Below are 22,355 nucleotides of genomic sequence, written 5' to 3' on the forward strand. Positions count from 1 at the left end.
CACAGGGAACGTGTTCCGGATAAATATGACTTTGTGGGGCAGGTTTGGATTCGTCTCTCAGCTAATGACAGTGGGAACTGGCCCTGAGAGCTGTTCCCAGCCGCGTGTTTACAACTTCAGTTCCACTTTGTGGTAAACAGGGCTCGCAGAGAGCGAGGGGGAGCGAAGGGGTTAAGTGCGGATCAGATCCCATTTCCCCAGGGAATAATCAGTTTTCCTTATGGTATTGATGCAGGCGGGGAACTCTAACAAGACAGAGTAAGGGCACTGATCGTATGCCATCAAGATGGGGATGTGTAGGCATCAATCCCAGTGAATACCAGAAACTAGGAGCTCACAACGTTCTCTGAATGATCTAAACAATTCTCCTCCCTCCCCATCCTAACTGCACAGTTTCAGCAAGTCCATGAAGTATCTGCAATTCCAATAAACTGACAGCTATATCACAGTGGCTGCACTAAACGGTAGGTCAAACTCTCAGATTCGCCGAGAGTGTGTTGTGACCACGTTAAATAAATCAACCCCTTCTCACAGCACACATAGATCAGGTTTCAGCTTGGCTGCTTTTTCTGATCTGCTCCAGTATCTGCATATCCCTGTTATGTTGCAGTCTCCAGATTTATACATAGCTTTCTGAGTGTGGCCAGACCACTTTTACACATTATTCATGCCTCTTTAATATTTGGAGCCAATTTCCGCCATTTCACTGTGTTAAAGGCGCTAGATAAATGCGACAACAACAACCCTTTTCACTTACATTGTGCCCTTAACAGTAAAATTTGCCCTAAATGCTTTTTTGGGCGCATTTTATCAAATAAAATCTGAAAGTTTGTGGACAATAGGGCAACTGACAAAACGCTTTGGCAAAATAACAGTTTAAAGGAAAATGTTAAAGGAGGAGGAACGGGAAGGGGAGGTGGAGAAAGTTTGAGAGAGAATTTCAAGAGTTTGAGGCTCTGGTAGCTGAAAGCATAGACATGACAGATGAAGCGATTAAAATCAAACAAGGTTTATAAGAGGGTTGTGTTTTGTGACTGTCTCTTTTTTAACTGCAGTTACAGATACACAGCATTGTCTTTAAACATAATTATACTGACCTTTTCATGCAACCTCACTTTCACAATATCTGTCACAGCAGCGTCCCTTTCTGCTTAATGAACCACCAAGATCACCTCCACCATTAATATCCCATTCTAAAGTGCCCTTACAACCTTTAGCGCTCACTATGTGTGACTCTCCATTCGTAACAACCAGACAGCCAGGCATCATTGCTACCTGGGTAGCTGTTTCCTTTATGTAGCTGATTGCCTATAGCCTTGAAGACGCAGCCCAGTCTGGGCTCTCTCACTCACATTATTTAGTGCTATCATGGGCAACAATGTGGGTATTCATAATTGTGGGCTTCCAGGAATGGTTAGGATACACAGTCCTCTGTACAGTGGGAGTGTAACTGTTGTTGAGGTACTCAGATGTAAATCATCATTTGGAGCTTTGAACTACCTGCCTTACTGGTGCCCTGCAGCTTTTGTAGCAGAGGCTGTTTCTAGTTTGAGAATGATCTGGTTTAGTGTCATGTGGTAGTCATAGAGCCAGATCTAGTGGATGAATTAAAGAACAGAGTTTTCACTGGAGATCAAAGAAAATGGCTGGACTTTCCCAATATCTGATTAGTGGAAATTTCTGCTCACCCAATCGAAAGTGTTGGACATGCAGCTTGACAGAGTAAAGGCAATGATGGGAGTAAGAGATGTGTGTTTAGATAGAACTGAGTGTCATCAGGGTACATGTTATGTTGCAGGTTGCAGGGAGACTTGGGTAAACTGCAGAATTGGGCTGAAAGGTGGCAAATGGAGTTCAATGCAGATAAACGTGAAGTAATTCACTTTGCTAAGAATAACAGGAAGGCAGAATACTGGATTAATGGAAAGGTTCTTGGTAGTGTGGATGTGCAGAGGGATCTTGGTGTTCATGTACATAAATCCCTCAAAGTTGCCACCAAGATTGATAGTGCTGTTAAGAAGGCATACGGTGTGTGAGGTTTCATTGGTAGAGGGATTGAGTTCCGGAGCCGTGATGTCATGCTGCATCTGTACAAAACGCTAATGCAGCCTCACTTGGAGAATTGTGTGCAGTTCTGGTCGCCATATTTCGGGAAGGATGTGGAAATTATTGAAAAAGGTCCAGAGGAGATATACCAGGATGTTGTCTGGTCTGGAGGGAAGGTCTTATGAGGAAAGGCTGAGGGACTTGGGTCTGTTCTCATTGGAGAGAAGAAGGCTACGAGGGATTTAATAGAGACATACAAGATGATCAGAGGATGAGATAGGGTGGACAATGAGAGTCTTTTTTCCGAGGATGATGACATCTGCTTGTACGAGAGGGCACAGCTGCAAATTGAGGGGTGATAGATTTAAGACAGATGTCAGAGGCAGGTTCTTTACTCAGACAGTGGTAAGGGTGTGGAATGCCCTGCCTACCAATGTAGTTAACTCAGTCAGATTAGGGACATTTCAACAGTTCTTGGATAAGTATATGGATGATGGTGGGATATGTAACGTGATGGGCTTAGATTAGTTCACAGGTTGGCGCAACATCCAGGTCCGAAGGGCCTGCTCTGCGCTGTATTGTTCTGTGTTCTAGGAACTAGCTCTGGTATTGGCCATCCTTTTTCAATAGTCAATCAACTTCAGCTACTTACTACCGATGGAGACAATAACATCAATTGCATATTAAAAAAAAGGGATAAAAGTTAGCCAAAAAACTACAAATCCCTACCTCTCACTCAATGCCATGAGAAAATTCCTTGAATATATAGTTTGTACTCATGTTTAGCAGCACTTTGAGGCTTACAATCTGCAGTAGTCAGCAGTTTTCATAGAGCTTATGGCTTAATCTCAGGTGTCTAAATGTACAAGACCCCTCATATGGCAATACAAGCTTTCTCAAAGCCTTTGGACGAAGTCCCTCATGAGAAACCCTTGGTCAAACATCTCCATATGGAATCAGTGGGCACGGCTGGACTTCCTTACCAACAGAAGTTAACGATGGGGAATCATCCTCTCCTGAAGATGTTGTCTCCAGAGTGAACCAGGGAACTGTGTTGAGACCCATATGCATAAAAGACCTTCCCAACAAGTGAAAAAAAACAAGGTATGACTGCATACAGATGACACATCAGGATCAAACTCAAGGTCCAATCAATACACTGCAAGATGATCTTCTAGAATTGCAGAAATAGCAAGACCAATGAGTGATAGCATTCAGTACCAAATAAAGCTATGTGATGTGCATTACCATGTAAAAGATCCACGAGCAGATTGCCTTACATTCTGTCATCAAGTTTTCTCAGGTAGATACAAAACCATACCTTAAAAACAATCTTTATTGGGGATTCCACATTTAACAGTTAATACCCAAAGCAAGCTGAGTTCTTGGATGTTTGCAGGAATGCCTTTTGCTAAATAATATTAAAATTGCAGCATATCAAAGGCTTGTTTGTTCATTCAATCTTGGAGTGTGCACGTTGTATGTGGAGAGAGATATAAGGTTGAAGTTACCGAATATGTACTGCTTAATTCTGCATGAAATCATGAAGGGAAATACACCAGAGTCACATCTATCAGTAAATATGGGAATCGTTACAGCGAGGGAGGGGAAAGAAATTGACTGACCATGTTCTATAAAGTATGGAATGGATTGGTAGGATTTGGCACATACATGTACCTGGTGCCCTCTGGTGGTGACAATGTAAGATTGCCATCCACACAAACTAGAAAGACCATTTGTTTTCAAGACAGTATATATAGGTGCTTTACTGGCATGGAATGATGGGCCAAAAGGTCTCTGTCTGTGCTGTAATACACTGTGACTGTGTGACGTTGTATTCTTACATTGATGCTTTATATTTGATTTTGCTGGTCAACTTCAATTTTGTAGGATGGTTGATAAAGACATTTATTTCAAGCTTTGTAAAGCTACTTGGGACAGTTCATATAAAAGAGATCAGTGAATGTTCACTGTGGACATTTCAGATTTTCTTTAGCAAGGGTTCCACGAAATCATATGACTGGTGATAACTGCTGATTTTGCTGTCGACCCTGCTCAGGCTGTTTTGAACAGTGACTGCTTTGGTGAGATTCTTGTTCTATTTGGTTCAGTTGAAGGAAAGCTTGCGAAGGTGAGGTGAGTTGGAGGAATGCTTGCTGTGAATGAGCTGCCCAGCTGATCTCTTCCATTTCCAAAATTAGAAATTTCCAGAAATAATTTTGCGCCTGTTGCAAGTGAAACCTACTTGCATTTTTGAAGAAGCGATTGAAAGAATAATCTAAAACTATTTCCTGAGCAAGTTGTATCTGCAAGATTTCAGATATTATCATACATGATTAGCAACATGACCACATGTCAGAACATCAAAGTACCGGACTCTGGAATATTCTATGCTTTACTCTTCTGCTTTTAAGAATAACCTTTTGGCCAAACTGCTTTTTCCAGAAAGCCAATCTCTGTAGAGAATTTTTTGTCTCTTTTTCTGAAGTTTGTGTGTGCAATTTTACGTGTGTTTTGGAATATTTAGAGGATGAAGTATTTATACTTCTGTATCGCTGATTTTATGTATGTTAACCAAATATTGCATGTTTATTGAATAAGCTTTGTTTTGATAATAATCTGATAATTCTATTTATTAAAAATCTAGTTGATATAGATAAGATAATAAAAGCAGACAGTGCTAGAGAAACCCAGCATGATTCGCTGAGGTCATTCTTACAAAGAATGGCAAATGAGAAAAATGTAACAGTGTAACATTTCAAGTCTGAAGAAGAATCCTATTGGATTGAAAGCATTTACTTTGTTTCTCTCTGCACATGTGTCACCAGACCTGCTGAATTTCTCCAGCACTTCCTGTTTTTATTTCAGCTCCCCACCATCTGCAGTACTTCAATTTTATATAGATAAGTTACCTTGATAATTAGAATATATACTTTTATGTTGTGATTTATGAGATAGTAGGTCTAGAGCAACAGTGAACTTTTCCAGCCTCGTTGATGATAGTATTAACAGGCTTTCTTCACAAGAACAATGCCACAATAGAACAAGCTGCCAAAGTAAATATATACAGCTGAAGAAGGGCTTATGCCCGAAACATCGATTCTCCTGCTCCTCAGATGCTGCCTGGCCTGCTGTGTTTTTCCAGCACCACATTTTTCAACTCTGGTCTCCAGCGTCTGCAGTCCTCACTTTCTCCTAATTATATACAGCCCCAAGATTTGAAATCTTCAAGACCCTTCTCCAGATTATTTCCATTTGTAAGTTTTCTTTGTAAGAATGACCTCAGCGAATCATGCCTGGTTCAGCTTGTGCTACATATATAAATGTTGCTGGAATGTGGATATTAGTCTATATTGTTGACCCATTAAAGCAGAAACAGAAGTGGCGAGGCATTGGAGAAGATTCATGTGATTATTGCAGAACAAGACGTTAATGGAAACCAGTCAGTGATGTAACTGAAGGTACAATCATGACATAAACAGAGGTCTTGTGAGAAGAATACATAGAGGGAAATGGCACTGTCTATTTCTTTCTTGAATATTCAGTGTTGGTCTCCATAGCCTTTTGTGGTAGAGAATTCTACAGGATTACCACTCCCTGAGTGAGGAAACATCTCCGGGTCTCAGTCTGAAATGGCCTGCCCACTATCTTGAGACCATGACCACTTTTCCTAATTACTCAGCCCACCCTCTCCTCCTTGACCTATCACCTTCATCTCCTCCCCCACTCACCCATTGTACTCTATGCTACTCTCTCCCCACCCCCAGCCTCCTCTAGCTTATCTCTCCATGCTTCAGGGTCACTGCCTTTATTCCTGATGAAGGGCTTTTGCCCGAAACGTCGATTTCGCTGCTCGTTGGATGCTGCCTGAACTGCTGTGCTCTTCCAGCACCACTAATCCAGTACAAGAGAAACATTTGTTCTGCATACTATCTGTTCAACCCTGTCAGATTGTTATATGTCTTAATGAGATCCCCTTTCATTCTTCTAAACTCCAGGATATAAGGACCCAATCTCTCCTCATACAACAAGCCTACCATCCCAGGCATCAGTCTGATAAGACAAAGTGTAGGTTGTAATGGGGGAAAGGCTATAAAATGATGATGGGATTGAGCAGGTTGGTAGCTGCTGAAAGATGATGACTGCATCAGTTAGGATTGCACTCACAGGAGTCCAGGAGGATGAAGGGGGAATCTCATAGAAATCTGTAAAATTGTAACAGGACTAGAGATATTAGATACAGAAATGTTGTTCCTGATGGCGGGGTGTCCATAACCAGCTGCAGTTTAAGGATAATGAGTAAACCTTTCAGCACTGAGAGGAGAAATTTCTTCACCTAGAGAGTGGTGAGCCAGTGGAATTCACTACCACAGGAACTTGTTGAAATCAAAATATTATTTCTTTTCAGAAAGGAGGTAGATATAGCTCTTGTGAGTAAAGGGATCAGGTATAAGGGGGAGGGCAGGATTAGAGTATGGAGCTCAATGGTCAGCCATGATCATATTGGGTTTTGGAGCAGACTCGAGGGGTCACATAGCCTATTCCTGCTGCCATCTTCTATGTTTAAGAATGACAGCAGAATGGCAGTTTTTTTGTTTAAAAGAGAGGAGAAAATACCCAGAACAATAGCAAAAGTGGAGGTTCAAATATATAACATACATTTGATGTTTGTGCTTTATTCTTTAATTCAATTCCAATATAGTTCAAATACAATACTATAAGTTGTAATTTGCTGTTAAATTGATTTTAATAGTAGGCACTTATTGTAATCTGTTTCAGATTATGTCTCAAGATAGATAATGGAATATCATTGCCCACCTCAGTCCTTCTCAGATAACTTTGTTGTGGAATGTTGGGAGTGGGATGTTAATGCGAAGTCACCAGCAGTACAACTTTCTCCATGTCGGAGAGCAGTTTACTTTCATATCGATCCCGTCCTGCAAAGTGAAGGTACAGCCGGAGTTAGAGGAACAAAAGGTGGTATCAAAATAGACTTTGCTGTGTTCTGGTTTTTGGTTAATATTAGAGAATAAGGGAGGTTTTTCTTTACTTCAAATGTATTGTTAAAATGTTTCACATTAATGTGTTTCCTAGTGTATGAATGGTTTTAGCTGTAGCCATCTATAGCTAAGATGTAGACATTGATTGCATGATGATATCTATTGCGTTGCTGTGTTGGGTGTACTAACATTTCCCTGTGCTTTATATTTATGCTTCATCAATCAGTGTTAGACCAATGTAAATAAAATCAACAGTTGCATCAACATATACTAAATTGGCAGCAATGCTGAACTAAATTGCTTTGCCACAAAGCATTCATTTATGTTTTATTAATCAGCCACAATACACAGGGCAATATGTTTTTAACATCTTCTGTTTGTTGTTAATGTTTAACAGATAGTGTAGGCAACAAACACAATGCTGTTTGATATTTTTTCTTGCTGTCTAGTTAGTTCATTAAACATTCCCTTCACTGAGCACTCTTGTTACTGCTGCTGCCAGTTAACATTGTGCACTTATATGCTCAAGCCGAACAACATCAGATTATTTCTGCATCATTTACTTGCAGTTCCCTCCGATTCAGCCACCACAAATTTTAGCAGTAATTTTATGTTGTATTCTCTTTGTCTTTTCAACTTCTTATTTTACAGTTATTTTACAAAAATGTACAAAAAAATATAACCATGACTATGTGAAGTCCCAAAACGGATTCTGACAATATTAGTTGACAATTATTTAATACTCCTCAATGTGATACTGCAGAAGGAGACCATTTGACCCATTGTGTCTGTGCCAAAAGAACTACCCATCTAGTTCCATGCTCCACCCTTACCTCCATAGCCTCCTAGTAATCACTTTTCAATATGTATCCAGCTCTCTTTTGAAACCTCCTGTGGAATCTGTCTCCATCACTCTCCCAGACAGTATATTCCAAATCCTTACACTCTCTGGGCAAAGAGGTTTCTCCTCATCTCATTGCTAGCTCTCTTGCTGACAATTTTGAAGTTGTGATCCCTAGTTACTGACATACCAACTAGTGAAAATAGAATATCCTTCTTTACCCTGTCCAAATTGTTCATCATTTTGAACACCTCAATAAGGTTGCCTCTTAATCTTCTCTGCTCCAAGAAGAACAAGCCCAATCTCTGTAATCTTTCCTTGTATTGAAAATCCCTCATTTCTTATATCATTCGGCTAAATCTCCTTTGCACTTTCTCTAGGGCTTTAACATCCTTTCTTAAATAAGGTGCCCAGAACTGAATACAATACTCCAATAATTCGTAGAGGTGTAGCATCACTTCCTTGCTGTAATACTCTGTGCCTCTATTTATAAATGCAAGGATCCTATAAGCCTTCTGAACAACTGTTTCCATTTGCCTGGCCACTTTCAGAGAATTGTGCACATAATCCCTGAGGTCCATCTGCTCTTGTACTCTCTTCACACTGATACAATTGAGCCTGTATTGTTTCTCTAAGTTTCTCCATCTAAATACATTTCCTCACATTTCCTTGCATTGAAACTCATCTGTCAGGTGTCTGATTATTAAGTCAACTTGTCAATGTCCCTCTGAAGCCATAGAGTCATGCAGCACCGAAACAGACCATTCGGTCCAACTCGTCCATGCTAACCAGGTTTTCTGCATTTGGCTCATATCCCTCTAAACCATTCATATCTATCCAAATGTCTTCTAATGCTGTAACTGTATCTGCACCTACCACTTCCCCTGGCAATTCATTCGTCTGTGTGAAAAAGTTGCCTCTCAGGTCCCTTTTAAATCTTTCCTCTCTCGCCTTAGAAATATATCACATAGTTTTGAACTCCCGGACTTGAGGGAAAAGTGATTTTATAAACCTCTCTAAGGTCATTTCTCAATATCCTACGCTCCAGTGAAAAATGTCCCAGCCTATCCTTATAGCTCAAACCCTCCATTCCCAGCAACATCCTGGTAAATCTTTTCTGAACCCTCTCCAATTTAACAGCATCCTTTCTATAGCAGAGCGACCAGAATTGCACATAGTACTCCAAATGTGGCCTCACCAACATCCTGTACGACCTCATATGACACCTCATTTCTTATACTCAATGGTCTGAGCAATGAAGCGTGTTAAGGACTGGCTTAACCATCCTGTCTCCTGTGATGCAACTGTCAAAGAACTTTGTACCTGAACTCCTCAGTCTCTCTATTTGACACTACCCAGGACCTACCATTAACTGTATAAGCCCTACCCTTATTTGTTTTACCAAAATGCAATCCTTCGCATTTATCCCAATTAAACGCCATCTGCTACTCCTCAGCCCATTTGCCCAATTGATCAAGATCTATTTGTAATGTTAGACAACCTTCTTCACTGTCAATTACAGCACAGAATTTGGTGTCATTTGCAAACTTACTAACTATGCCTCCTAAATTCTCACCCAATCATTTATATAAATTACATCCATACAATTCACTGTTCTCCCTATCTTTGTATCATCTGCAAATTTATTGATTTTGCCATCAACACCCATTTCCAAATCGTCCATATAAATCAGAAAAGGCAAGGGTCCGGAAACCGAGCCCTGGGGATCATCATTTGCAACTTGTCTCCAATCTGAGAAATGTCATCTATACCAACTCTCTGTCTTCTATCTTTTAGCCAACTTCTAATCCGTGCTGCCAAGAATCTGTCAATTCCAAACATTTCTAATTTGCCAACCAACCTACCATGTGGCTCTATAGTAAATACTTTCTGAAAGTCCAAAGATACAACTTCCACAGCATGACCCAAATCCGCTGCCCATGTCACTTTGTCAGAGAATTCAATTAAATTTGACAGACATGACCTGTCCTTTGACGAAGCCATGTTAACTGTCTGGTATGAACTTACTTTTTTCTAAACGTATATTTGTCTTATCCTGTATTATGCCAAGCTGACAGATCTATAATTTTCCTTTGTCCTTTTCTCAACAGTGGCATAATGTTTGCAATCCTCCAGTCCCCATGACTAATTCTGTGATAAGAGAGATCTGGAAAATTTCTGTCAACAGCTCTACAGTTTGCTATTTTACATTAGAGTAGTATATACAAGAATATTGAATGGAAATAGTTGTGATTATTCACTGATATTGTCAGCAATAATTTCCTGACTGCTAACTTTGTTTAGAAATTACTATTGTGAAGATGTGGAAAATGAAGAAGTCAATACAATGAATTGTTATTCCAAAATGTTCAGGCACAAAGGAGCATTGATGTAGCTTTGTGGTGGCAGAAATATAAACCTGGACATTGCTTGGATCAGATGCTTAACCAATTGATCCATTGAAAATATCTTTATGAAATGCACCCTTTTATTCATTATTGTGTTGTTTGAACAGGCTTCATCCATGGAGAACATGATTGGGAGGTTAAGTTTCTTGAACCTCCATATGGTACCTCTGTGATGGTGGGTGCTGGAACAAGACATGTACATCTTCATCTTGGCAATTACACATTTATAAACATGTTCGGTAAGTAACCTTAAGAATTCTGTAAAACTTTTATCAGTATGTTAAAATCCTAATGTGTCCAGTTCATTATACATGAACATGGTTCTTTTGTCTGCTCAATTAACCTATCTATATCCCTTTACAGAATTCTTTGCATCATCCTCACAACCTTTTTTCCTACAAATCGTTTTTAATTGTCTGCACTCTGGCTGCAATACACTGGGTCCCTTCATTCAAGTAATTGATACAGATTGTAAATAATTAAGATTCTAGCTCTGATTTCTGCAGTACTCCACCAGTTGCAATTAACCAAATGAAATGACTGATTTATGCTGACTCTCAGTTTCCTGTTTGTCGGGCATACCCCTATGGCAAACTATCATTCCCAACACCATAAGCTCTTAACTTCTTCAATAACCATTTATGTGGCATATTATCAAATACCTTTTGTAAATCCAAATACATCTCATCTACTAATTTCACTTTATCTACTCCACACATCACATCCTTATGGAAATTATTATAGATTTATTATATCCTTTTTCCCTTTTACAAAACTTTGTTGATTTTTGATCAAAACCTTGTTGATCATAACAAAACCTTGTTATGATTTTCTAAATGTCACACTGCTACCGATTTAATAATGAATTTGAGCTTTTTTCCCAATGATAAATGTCAGGCTAACTGGTCTGTAGTTTGGACTCCCTCCTTTCTTGAATAGAAATGTACAGCCATTGGAATGTTTCCAATGTCCAGAGAACTTTGGACGATTGCAACCAATGCGTCTGTTAGCTCTGCAGCTGCTTCTTTTAAGACTTTAAGATGCTGGCCATCAGGTCCAGACTTCATGTGTAATAGTTTCCCAGCATTATTTCACTGGTGATGGTTGCTATTTTTGAGTTAATGCCCTCCTCTTCACCTTTTGTCCAGTGTCTTCGAGTTCTTTAAGTCTGCTCCTGTGAGAATCCAGTAAATTAAGCAGAGATATAAAATTCACAAGTAGCAAGACACAAGAGCTGGTTATTTATGACACTGTGAGCACAGGTGAGCAGTTTCAATCAGAAAGGGGGTGTGCTATTCCATGGGTTTGTGTGGTGAGGATCCCAACTCACCATTTGGTGTATGAGCGGTAACTCAGATTTCTCTCCATGATCCTTCCAGACCTGCTGACTTTTCCAGCAATTCCCATTTTTGTTTCTGATTTCCAGCATCTGCAGTTCTTTTGGTTTTTATTGAGCTGTTTCTATATTTTTTCAGTTTTTGTTTGAGGTACATGGGCATCTCTGGTAAAAACAATGACTGCAGATGCTGGAAACCAGATTCTGGATTAATGGTGCTGGAAGAGCACAGCAGTTCAGGCAGCATCCGAGGTTTAGCAGTAAAATCGACGTTTCGGGCAAAAGCCCTTCATTAGGAATGCCCGAAACATCAATATTACTGCTAAACCTCGCATGCTGCCTGAATTGCTGTGCTCTTCCAGCACCACTAATCCAGAACATGGGCATCTCTGGCTGGGCCAGTGTTTATCCCTAGTTGCCCTTGAGAAGGTGGTAGTGAGCTACTTTCTTGAACCACTGCAGTCCACATACTGTGGGTCCGACCACAATGCCCTTGGGGGAAATTTTCAGGACTTTGAACCAGCGATTGTGAGGGAACAGTGATATATTCCCAAATCAAGATGGTAAGTGGCTTAGATAGTGTATCCATGCATTTCCTTCTACTTTGGAAGTGGCAATGGATTTGGAAAGTGATGACTGAGGGTATCTGGGGAATTTCTGCAGTTCATGTTGTGGATGGTACACACTGCTGCCACTGAGGCCACCAATGGAGGGAGTGAATGCTTGTGGATGTAGTGCCAGTTAAAGCAGGCTGCATTGTCCTGGATGATATCAAGCTTCTTGAGTGTCGTTGGAGCTGCACCATCCAGGCAAGTGGGGAGTATACCATCACTCTCCTGGTTTGTGCCTTGTAGATGGTGGACAGGCTTTGAGGAATGAGGAGGTGAATTCCTCGCCACAGAATTCCTAACCTCTGATGTTCACGGAGCCGCTATGTTTATGTCACAGTCATAGAGATGTATAGCATGGAAACAGACTCTTCAGTCCAATCCGTCCATGCTGACCAGATCATTTGAGTTTCTGGTCAGTGGTAACCCTAAGGATTTTGATAGTGGGCGATTCAGTGATGGTAAATGTCAAGGAGCAATGGTTGGATTGTCTCTTATTGGTGATGGTTATTGCCTTAAGTTTGTGTGGTGCAAATGTTACTCGCCACATGTAAGCTCAAGCCTGGGTGTTGTCCAGATCTTGTTATGTTTGAACATGGAATGCTTCAATATCCGAGGAGTTGTGAATGGTGCTAAACATTGAGCAATTATCAGTAAACATCCCCATTTAGCACCTTACAATGGAGGTAATCTCATTGATGAAGCAGATGAAGATGGTTGAGCCTACCCTGAGGAACGTTCATTGATAAACTGCTCAGAGATCAAACTGCTGAACCTCCTCCAGGATACGGCCGGAGACATTCAGTAAAATAGACGTGAGTGATCTGTAGACAAGTATTTTGAATGTGAAAATGCAGGCCATCAACAAATCAGCATGCAGGAAATCTACAGTCTGTGTGTCAAAAATTGTGTTTGCCTATGTCAAGCAGACACATCACCTGTTACTGGCTTGGTCCCAAACTTGCTGGGTTGGATATAAATGGGAAAATCCCTGAGGATTTTCCATGGAACTATTTTGGCTACACTGTACACCAGTGTTGAGACGCAGGTACCCAGGTAAAACCCTCTCAGAATCATCACCTTGTTAAAATGCGAAATGCAACTTAAATAAAATAATTTGCCTTACCAGTCCTATTTAATAGGTTTGTTTCTTACTTGTCATCTTTCCGTTTCTTCAATAATGAGGTGCTCCTCTTTCTGACACTCAGTCACATTTCTCTTTTCTAACTTGAACTTGCGTTATTTTCCTTATCAGTTTCATGCTGAACTGTTTCTCCGTGAGTTAGGATTTTCCAAAACGAATGCATTTCTGTTCAAAATGGTTCTGTATAGAACTAAGTCAACGGTGACATGTTATCTGTTTAGTGCCTCCATACAAGTTTGGAGTTTCTGTGCAGCCAAACTCACAACATACATTTCATATAAATATAGAATCATGGAGTATTATAGTATAGAAGAAGGTAATTTGACCCAGCATGCCTCTACCGGCTCCCTAAAAAGCTATCCAGCTAGTCTTATTCCCTAGCTGTACCTCCGTAGCCCACTTCCAAATATATATCCAGCTCTCTTTTGAAACCTCCTACAGAATCCATCTCCACCACTCTAGGAGAAAGTGAGGACTGCAAATGCTGGAGATCAGAGTCAATGTATGTGGCGCTGGAAATGCACAGCTGATCAAGCAGCATCTGAGGAGTAGGAGAGTTTATGTTTTAGGCATAAGACCTACATGAGGAATGGTGGGGTGGGGGGTGGGGGAGTGGTGGTGGCCCAAGGGGGTTGAGAGATAAATGGCCGGGGGGTGGGGCTGGGGGGATGGTAGCTGGGAATGTGATAGATAGATGAAGATAGGGTGAAGGTGATAGGAGAGAGGAGAGTGAAGCGGATAGTTAGGAAGGAAGACAGACAGGTGGGACAGTTCAAGAGGGTGGTGCCGACATTCCAAATCCTAATAAAACTCTGAGTAAAGACGTTTCTCCTCATCTCACTCCTCACTTTTTTGCTGACAATCTTGACATTGTGACCCTTAGTTACTGACATGCCAACTAATGAAAACAAAATGTCCTTCTTTACCCTGTCAAAATTGTTCAGAATTTAGAACACCTCAATAAGGTCACCTCATAATCTTCTCTGCTCTAAGGACAAGAAGCCCAGTCTCTCTAATCTTTCCTTGTATCTAAAACCCCTCATTCTTGGTATCCTTCTAGTAAATTTCCTTTGCACTTTGTCCAGGGCTTTAACATCCTTCCTCAAATAAGGTGCTCAGAACTGAACCCAGTATTCCAAAAGTAGTCTAACCAACGATTTGCAGAGGTGCAGAATCACTTCCTTGCTTTTATACCCTATGCCTCTATTTACAAACCCATGAAATTGTAAGCCTTCTTATGTGTATCCCCTAGAATATCATGCCATTACCAGCTCTGAATGTTACTGCTGAATGTTATTTTTCATTTTCAAGGAAATCCAATCAGATTAAACAGCTTTTCTAACCTGATCGTACTTCCTTCTCACAGGGATGGATTCTGAAAGCTAGGACTTATCCCACAAAGGTATAACCTGGCATGATGGCCACAGCAGACAGTATACGGAACCATTTTATGAGAAAGCCACAATCATAGGAGTTGACTTAAATCTGTATGATGGTACTATGACCTTTTATAAGAATGGATGCAATTTAGGAGTTGCATTCACAGGCCTCAATAAGGTAACTAATAATCAGGTGTAAGATATTTGAAATTTGTTATTGTGTGAGAAAAAGTAGTAGAAATTTTATAATTGCTTTTAGTGAAATAATATTTAAACAGTGAATTCATTTAGATTGTCATGTTTTACTATGTTGATGCTAAACTGAGTTTCATAGGGAACTGGGTGTCACATTCTGCTTTGAGACATGGAAGTCAATTCCAGTTGAGATGAACAATATGAAATTCTCCTCTTTCTGCTTTAGTAAGAGTGAAAAATAATGAGCAACAGAATCAGTATATAATTGATACTTTATTGACAATAAAATAGTAGCCTCAGAGCAATAACAAAATGAGAAATTGAAATTTCCAGAATGGAACTGTGAGGAGTTAGCTTTTCAGAAAGCATTGTCGAGTTTTTAAAGTCCCAAATCAAAGTCAAATGTAAATACTTCATGTTGGCTGGATGTGAGGTTCCGTTTCTCAGGAATGAATATAAAAGATCGCCATAAAACTAACAAGACAGTACTTCTGTGTTACTTCTCTAAGTCAATATATGAGTGTGCCATTAACTGATAAAATGTCAGTACAGAGGATACTCGATTATCCGAAGGACATGGGTGGGGGGGTATTTCGTTCGGTTAATCGAATGCTGGATAATCAAATGTTGGATAACATAGTTTAGCCAAGCACTGGGGTCTTGCGATCTTGCCGGATAATCCAAAATTTGGATAATCAAATGCCGGATAATCGAGGTTCCTCTGGATACCTTTAACACACATGCTCATGATATCATCAGTCTATCATGTAACATGTGACCTGAGCATATAAAGTTCTCAGACTCCATCTTAAGTTGGATTTCTTGAAGCATGACATGTAAATGAAAGCTTACTACTGTCTGTGACTGGATAGTATAATTCTAGCACAGCCGCATATATGTCTGAGAATCTATTATTTATATAAAACACTGAGCTGGAATAAATATTCTGTGGGATCATTCAAAACTACATTACCCACCTCTAGTTCTGAGGTTACGAGGGAAAACATAAGCACTGGTGCATCAGGGAAAGATACCTGAGGCCCAGGATGCACAATGCACATCATGGTTAGCAGCAGAGGGTATCCGTAAAGAACAGATTCTAAGATCTCAGTTGCAGGTATTTGGAAACCTAATGGAAATAAAGAATTTGAACATTCATCAGCATCAATTTCTGAGACTACAGATGATGTTGAGATGTGTCAATAGGCAAAGCAAGAAGACAAAGTTAATTTATTTATTAAAATCTAGGCTTGTTCAAGTTGGAGAAAAACACTCATGTGCCTACAATTCCTATTTAATAGAAACTGTCGTCAAATGGTCCTCATGGTATAGCTATAAAGTATTCCGAAAACAAAATACAGCTGAAAAACACTTAAAACTGTTGTCTAAACTTAGAAGGTTTACCTGTGACCAAAGGTATAGTAGTTTTTCTATTTTGTTTCTTCAAATTGGCCTGAATGTAGAGGGAAGCTTATGGGATGTCTCCATTCCCTGTTCCAAAACCAAAAGAATTCTGGATACTATAAATCGAAACACAAACAGAAATTGCTGGAAAAGCTCAGCAGATCTGGCAGAAGGGTCGCCAGTGCTGAAACATTAACTTTGATTTCTCTTTATAGTTGCTGCCAGATTTGCTGAGCTTTTTCAGCAACCTCTGTTTTTGTTACCATTCCTTATTTGTTGTGGAGACCATCTAGTGACTGAAACCTGCAACTACAAGGCAATAGCTCAACCCAAAATTGGTAAAGGAACCAACAATGGGGAAAAGTAAAGGGAAACTGAGTGAGAAAAGGGAAAAGTAAAAGAAGAGAAACGCAAAATCAATAAAATAAATAAACAAACACCGGCTGCACTAAAATTCTTTAAAAAAGCAAAGACCTTCAATTGGAAAGTTAAAATTTACACAACACCACGTTACAGTCTGACAGGTTCATTTGGAAGCACTAACTTTTGGACCGCTGCTCAATTATAAAGCAGACTTTGTGGAATTACAGCTATCCTAATTCCATCACAGCTTTATGTAACAGACCAAGCAATAAATGATCCCAAGGAAACAGCCCTGAAAATCCAGCTTGAGAAATGAGGAAGTTCCTTCATTTTGGTTTTACAAACTTGGGAGATGATGACAGGTCTTTTTCAAAAACAATCAAATCCTAATACCAAAACCACAATGCCAAAACGTGATCAGTGACGCTTCCTCAGAACTGAGTTCCCAGAACAGTTCTGAGGAAGGGTCACTGGACCCAACGCATTAACTCTGATTTTGCTTCACAGATGCTGCTAGACCTACTGGGCTTTTCCAGCAAATTCTGTTTTTGTTTCTGATTTACAGCATCTGAAATTCTTTTGATTTTTATGCCAGAATATGATGTCCATGTTACATCAAGGACACACAGCTAGCATCTCAGTCTATGTACTGGCCAGGGAAGAATCAGGAAATTCAAGGACTCAAGAATGCAGAAGTTCCAAACACACCAAATCCAGCAGCAAAAGGAGCTTCTACATCCACACCATTGATGAAATGAGCAACAGACCTATATGAAGCGTGATGGAAGATTACGACTTTGGGATGGATTTAGTTAGCACTGCTGCCTCACAGTGCCAGAGACCTGGGTTCAATTCCCACCACAGGCAATTCTCAGTGTGAATCATACATATTCTCCCCATGTCTGCGTGGGTTTCCACCGGGTGCTCTGGTTTCCTCCCACAATCCAAAAATGTGAAGGTTAGGTGAATTGGCCATGCTAAATTGCCCGTAGTGTTAGGTGAAGGGGTAAATATAGGAGAATGGGTCTGGGTGGGTCAGTGTGGGCTTGTTGGGCCGAAGGGCCTGCTTCCACACTGTAAGTAATCTAAGAAAACATCTCCAATTTCCCATTGTTTGACAAGTTAACACAAAGATTGCAACCATTGTTCAGACAATGACTGCTTTTTCCAACTTATTTGGTATTCCAGAACATCAGACTGCAACTCACTGGTGGACTGTTTAAAGGCAAATGTGTTAATTGGGAAGTGGCCCACATAACATCATCATTCCACTATCCATGATCAAACAGTCTAAGTGAACACATGGTATAAATGTCAGACCAATGATGATCATGTGTTGAGTAACAAATTGAGATGTTTATATTGTATCCAGACAAATGTACGATCTCCAGATCAAGATGAGCTGTCAAACCTTCAAAGTATTACTTGGAAGTTTGAATTATTAATCTTGTAAACTCAGTTTTTGCCTGATTTAGAGATGCTGGTGTCAGACTGGGGTGTACAAAGTTAAAAATCACACAATACCAGGTTATAGTCCAACAGGTTTAATTGGAAGCACACTAGCTTTCGGAGCGTCACTTCTTCATCAGGTGATAGCGGAGGGCTCAATCCTAACACACAGAATTTATAGCAAAAATTTACAGTGTGATGTAACTGAAATTATACATTGAAAAATTGATTGTCTGTTAAGCCTTTCATCTGTTAGAATACAGTGATAGTTTCACTTCTTTCATGTGTAAATCACAAAACCTTTTTTTAAAAAGTTGCATTCTCAGGTTAGCTGTTAACAATGGTGATAGCTAGACAATATGTTGAAGGTGTTAGCCCCCTGTGTACTCTGTCTATGCCATGATGTTTAGATTGATTCTAATCTAAAAAGTGAGATAACGGAGTTTTACATGAATTCATGCAGTTTTTGAGCTCAGAGTTCTACATGAGTACATGCAGTTATTGAGCAAAGTACAATGTAACCCTGCAAGTACAAATTCACCCCACAAAATATATGTGTGCATGTGGGTCTTTGTCTGTCTGTGTGTGTATGTGTCTGTCTGGGGTGGGGGTTGTGAGTGTGAGAAAGTGTGTGTGTGTGTAGTGAGTGTAGAGTGTCTTAAGTCTGTGTGGGGGTGCATGTGTGAGTGTGGGAGTGTGTGTGTCTGTAAGGGTGCGTGTGGGTGTCTGTGTGCGCGTCTGTGTATATGTGTGTATGTGTGTATAGGAGTGCCTGTGTGTGTGAGAGTGTGTGTGTGTGTGTGTGTGTGTGTGTGTGTGTAGGTGTATCTGTGTGTATGTATAGTGTAATGGTGGTCCCCTGTAATGTGACATGAACCCAAGGTCCCAGTTGAGGCCTTCTCTATGGGTACCAAACTTAGCTATCAGCCTGTGCTCGGCCACCTTTCGCTGCTGCCTGTTTTTGCCTGTTTGCATAATTATCAAATTGGCAAAACATGGCAATGTACAACCGTATATCTGAGATTATTTGTTGTCTTTCAGTCGGTATGTCAGCACAATTTTGAGAAATCTACTGTATCATTACTGTATCATAGCTTGTAACCTGAGGGTATAAAAGTCTTAGACAGAAACTTGGATCACTTGAAGCATGATGTGCTGATGAAAATCAATTGTTTTTTGTAGCCAAATGACCTAATAATAGTCCAGATATTTCTATATCTATGAATCTAACTTTCTTTTATTCATTCAGAGGATGTAAGCTTTGCTGGTTGTGTCAGTCTTTACTTCCCACCCTAATCCCCTTGAGACGGTGTGATGACCTGCCTTCTCAAATAGCTGCAGTCTAATTTGTGCAGCAACCCTCACAATACTGTCAGGGATAGAGTTTCCAGGATGTTGACCCAGTGGCACTAAAGGAACAGGAAGACATTTTGAAGTCAAGATGATGAGTGGGTAAAGAGGTTTTGGAATGTGATGATGGTCCCACATATTTACCTTGTCCACCTAGATGGTAATAGTCATGAGTTTAGAAGGCAAAGTCTGAGGAGCCTTGATAAAATTTTGCAGTACACTTTGTAACTGGGACACACTGCTATCCACTAAAGTAGGGAGTATTCCAACAAACTCTTGACTTGTGCCTTGTCGATGGCAGATAGTCTTTGGGAAGCAGATTTCCTTCCCTGAAGGGCATTTATGATCCATATAGATTTGTAGGACAATCAACAAAGGTTTCATGGTCATCATTAAACTTTTAATTCCGGACAGTCCCTTAAATTAAATTTCACCTTGATGGGATTTGAATGCAGGTCCACCTGGTTCTCATGGATTACTAGTCCAGCGACAATATCATTACGTCATCAACTCCCCATCATTTACATATAAACAGTGAGCTGCAATAAAGGTTCTGTTGGACATTTTAATACCATGTTCTTTGTTCTAAGGGATAACATGAGCATTACCACATGAGGGAAAGATAGCTTGCTGAAGATAAAATGCTTGTCCAGTACATCTATCAAGCTGAAGATAACAATCTAATACAATAAACCACTCCAGTTTCAGATGAGCAAAAATGTCTCATTTCTGTTTAACATAAAATGGTGATTAAAACCCTTACTACAGTTGAAGTACAGAGGTGCAAATTTATTCCTTTTGTTTGTTTCAAAAGACTACATTGTAATGCTGAAATTTATTTAATTTCTAGACCATGATGTGCCACTGATTTAAGTTCTGTTTGAACCCGACAGGTTGGGGCACCCCTGTATCCCATTGTCACTTCCACAACTGCAAAAACAGAACTTCAGCTTGGGATGAGAAGTTGTCGGTTCATGTCACCACAGGAGCAGTGTCTATACACAGCCATCCAGCATCTAATAGATAAAGTTCACATTGACACACTGCCTCTCCCTGTCTACATCAGAGGACAACTTAAAGAATTTTTAAAGTAATCACTGAAGTGGGATGTAATCATTTTGGGAAGATTGAAAATAATTTCATGAAGACTATTTAATGTTTTCCATGGATGTGAATATTTCTGAATCAGAAAACAAATTTATGTATTGCCTCAACAATTGTGGAATTGACCAATACGCATTTTTTTAAAAAAGTCAAGATATTTTTCTTCGTACTTGTGTTTGGATTTGGAGAGTGTCTTTGTGTAAAAAGAAGATGCAAAGCAGATGTTGCTGTTGTATTAATGGCAATATCGCTGGTGTTTTCAATCATTAACCTGAGGTAGCAATTCCTGGTGTCTACACACACACTATTAAAAGTTGTAAGTGATTTATTGCTCTTCCACAGAAAGTGTCTTTGAAGTCCTGGCAGACAGCAATCATTCAAAATCACTGAAACTGATAAGGACTTCCTCTTTCATTCTATGATATTATTAACTCCCCACCAAGTTATATCTTAGAAAGGAAATTTAACTTAATTTTTTTAATGGCATCATAAGTCATAACAATTCATTGAACAACCTCTCTGGCCCAGGAAAATAAATTTTATAATGGCGTAATGTCAAATGGTTTATTATGATAAAAATTCCATTGCTTTCTGATATAATATTTTAAAAACATTTGTTTGACATTTCAGCTTCTAATGTGTACATCCCAATCTTTATTTCACTTGCTGTAAATTTTATAAAAAGAATAGGATAATCAGAGCTCATCACTTTCAGCTTGGTTATTGGTAAGAATTCTTCAATGTGATTGACTGCTTACTCTGCCTGCTGACATCAGCGTTGCTGGACGCCTGGAGAACTCTTCGAATTGACACTGAGTCATGTGAATTCAAAGATTGTTCGATCTTTGTGTATAAATTCCAGGTCAACGAGTGCTATCAATTTTCAGCTGACTAGAAATTCAGGGCCGACATGATAAATTATGATGAATGGACTTGAGTGTGGTGATGTTTTCAAGTTAAAACAAAACAAAGAAAACTGAGAAGTTTACAATTTGCATTGTCAGTCTAACAACTAATTAGTATTTAACAACCATCTCTGGAGGGCAATGCGATACTTTGAAATACTAAGTTCAAAGTAATATTAAAGGTTTCAAGTACTGAAATGGAAGAATTTAAGTGAAGTTAGAATCTGCAACCGGAAATCAATCTAATTTGAGCATTATCCAAGATACCACAGAAATTTTAATTCAAGGAGTAAACTTAGTTGGGGTCAGTTTTTAAGGTTATGATGTAACATTGTACAGTTTATGTATATACTTTTCCAGTATCTGTAATAAAATTAAATATAATCACTCTTGGAATTCTTAATTTTAAATTAGTCTCGATGTCATAATTTAACATCATAAAAACATGGGAATGCTCAATTCTGTCAGTTTATTTTGCATAACCTGAATGGAACACAAACACTTGTTAGTCTTAACAAGCACAACACTTGAAATTATGGTAAGTTCAGACTATTTCTTAATTAACTCTGGTGATCACTTTTGTCTGCTACTTGTTTCATTCTCGCAATCACATATTTTCCATCCATTATGTTTAAAAGAGTATAAAGACACAAAAGTTAATATCAATTAATGCTTAGTTTTAAGAAAAAGTGTGTATGTTTGTATTGTGTAAGAGTTATGCAGCATTCATGTGACGGTAACAGAAGCTAAATAATATGGAATCACTTTACCAATGTAATTTCAAAATTATATCCACTTTGCCTGATGTGAAGGGTTTTGAATT

General features: G+C 39.4%; 1 long non-coding RNA gene across 1 annotated transcript; it reads left to right on the forward strand.

Moving 5' to 3' along the window:
- The first annotated feature begins 6,883 nt into the window (after positions 1–6,883).
- Positions 6,884–21,265, forward strand: LOC140493377 (uncharacterized). The gene is made up of 4 exons (XR_011963656.1): positions 6,884–6,996; positions 10,403–10,534; positions 14,750–14,940; positions 20,417–21,265. It is a non-coding gene; the product is annotated as an uncharacterized lncRNA (long non-coding RNA).
- Positions 21,266–22,355: the final 1,090 nt, after the last annotated feature.

This window comes from Chiloscyllium punctatum, chromosome 22 (genome assembly GCF_047496795.1).
Source record: "Chiloscyllium punctatum isolate Juve2018m chromosome 22, sChiPun1.3, whole genome shotgun sequence".
NCBI lineage: Eukaryota > Metazoa > Chordata > Chondrichthyes > Orectolobiformes > Hemiscylliidae > Chiloscyllium > Chiloscyllium punctatum.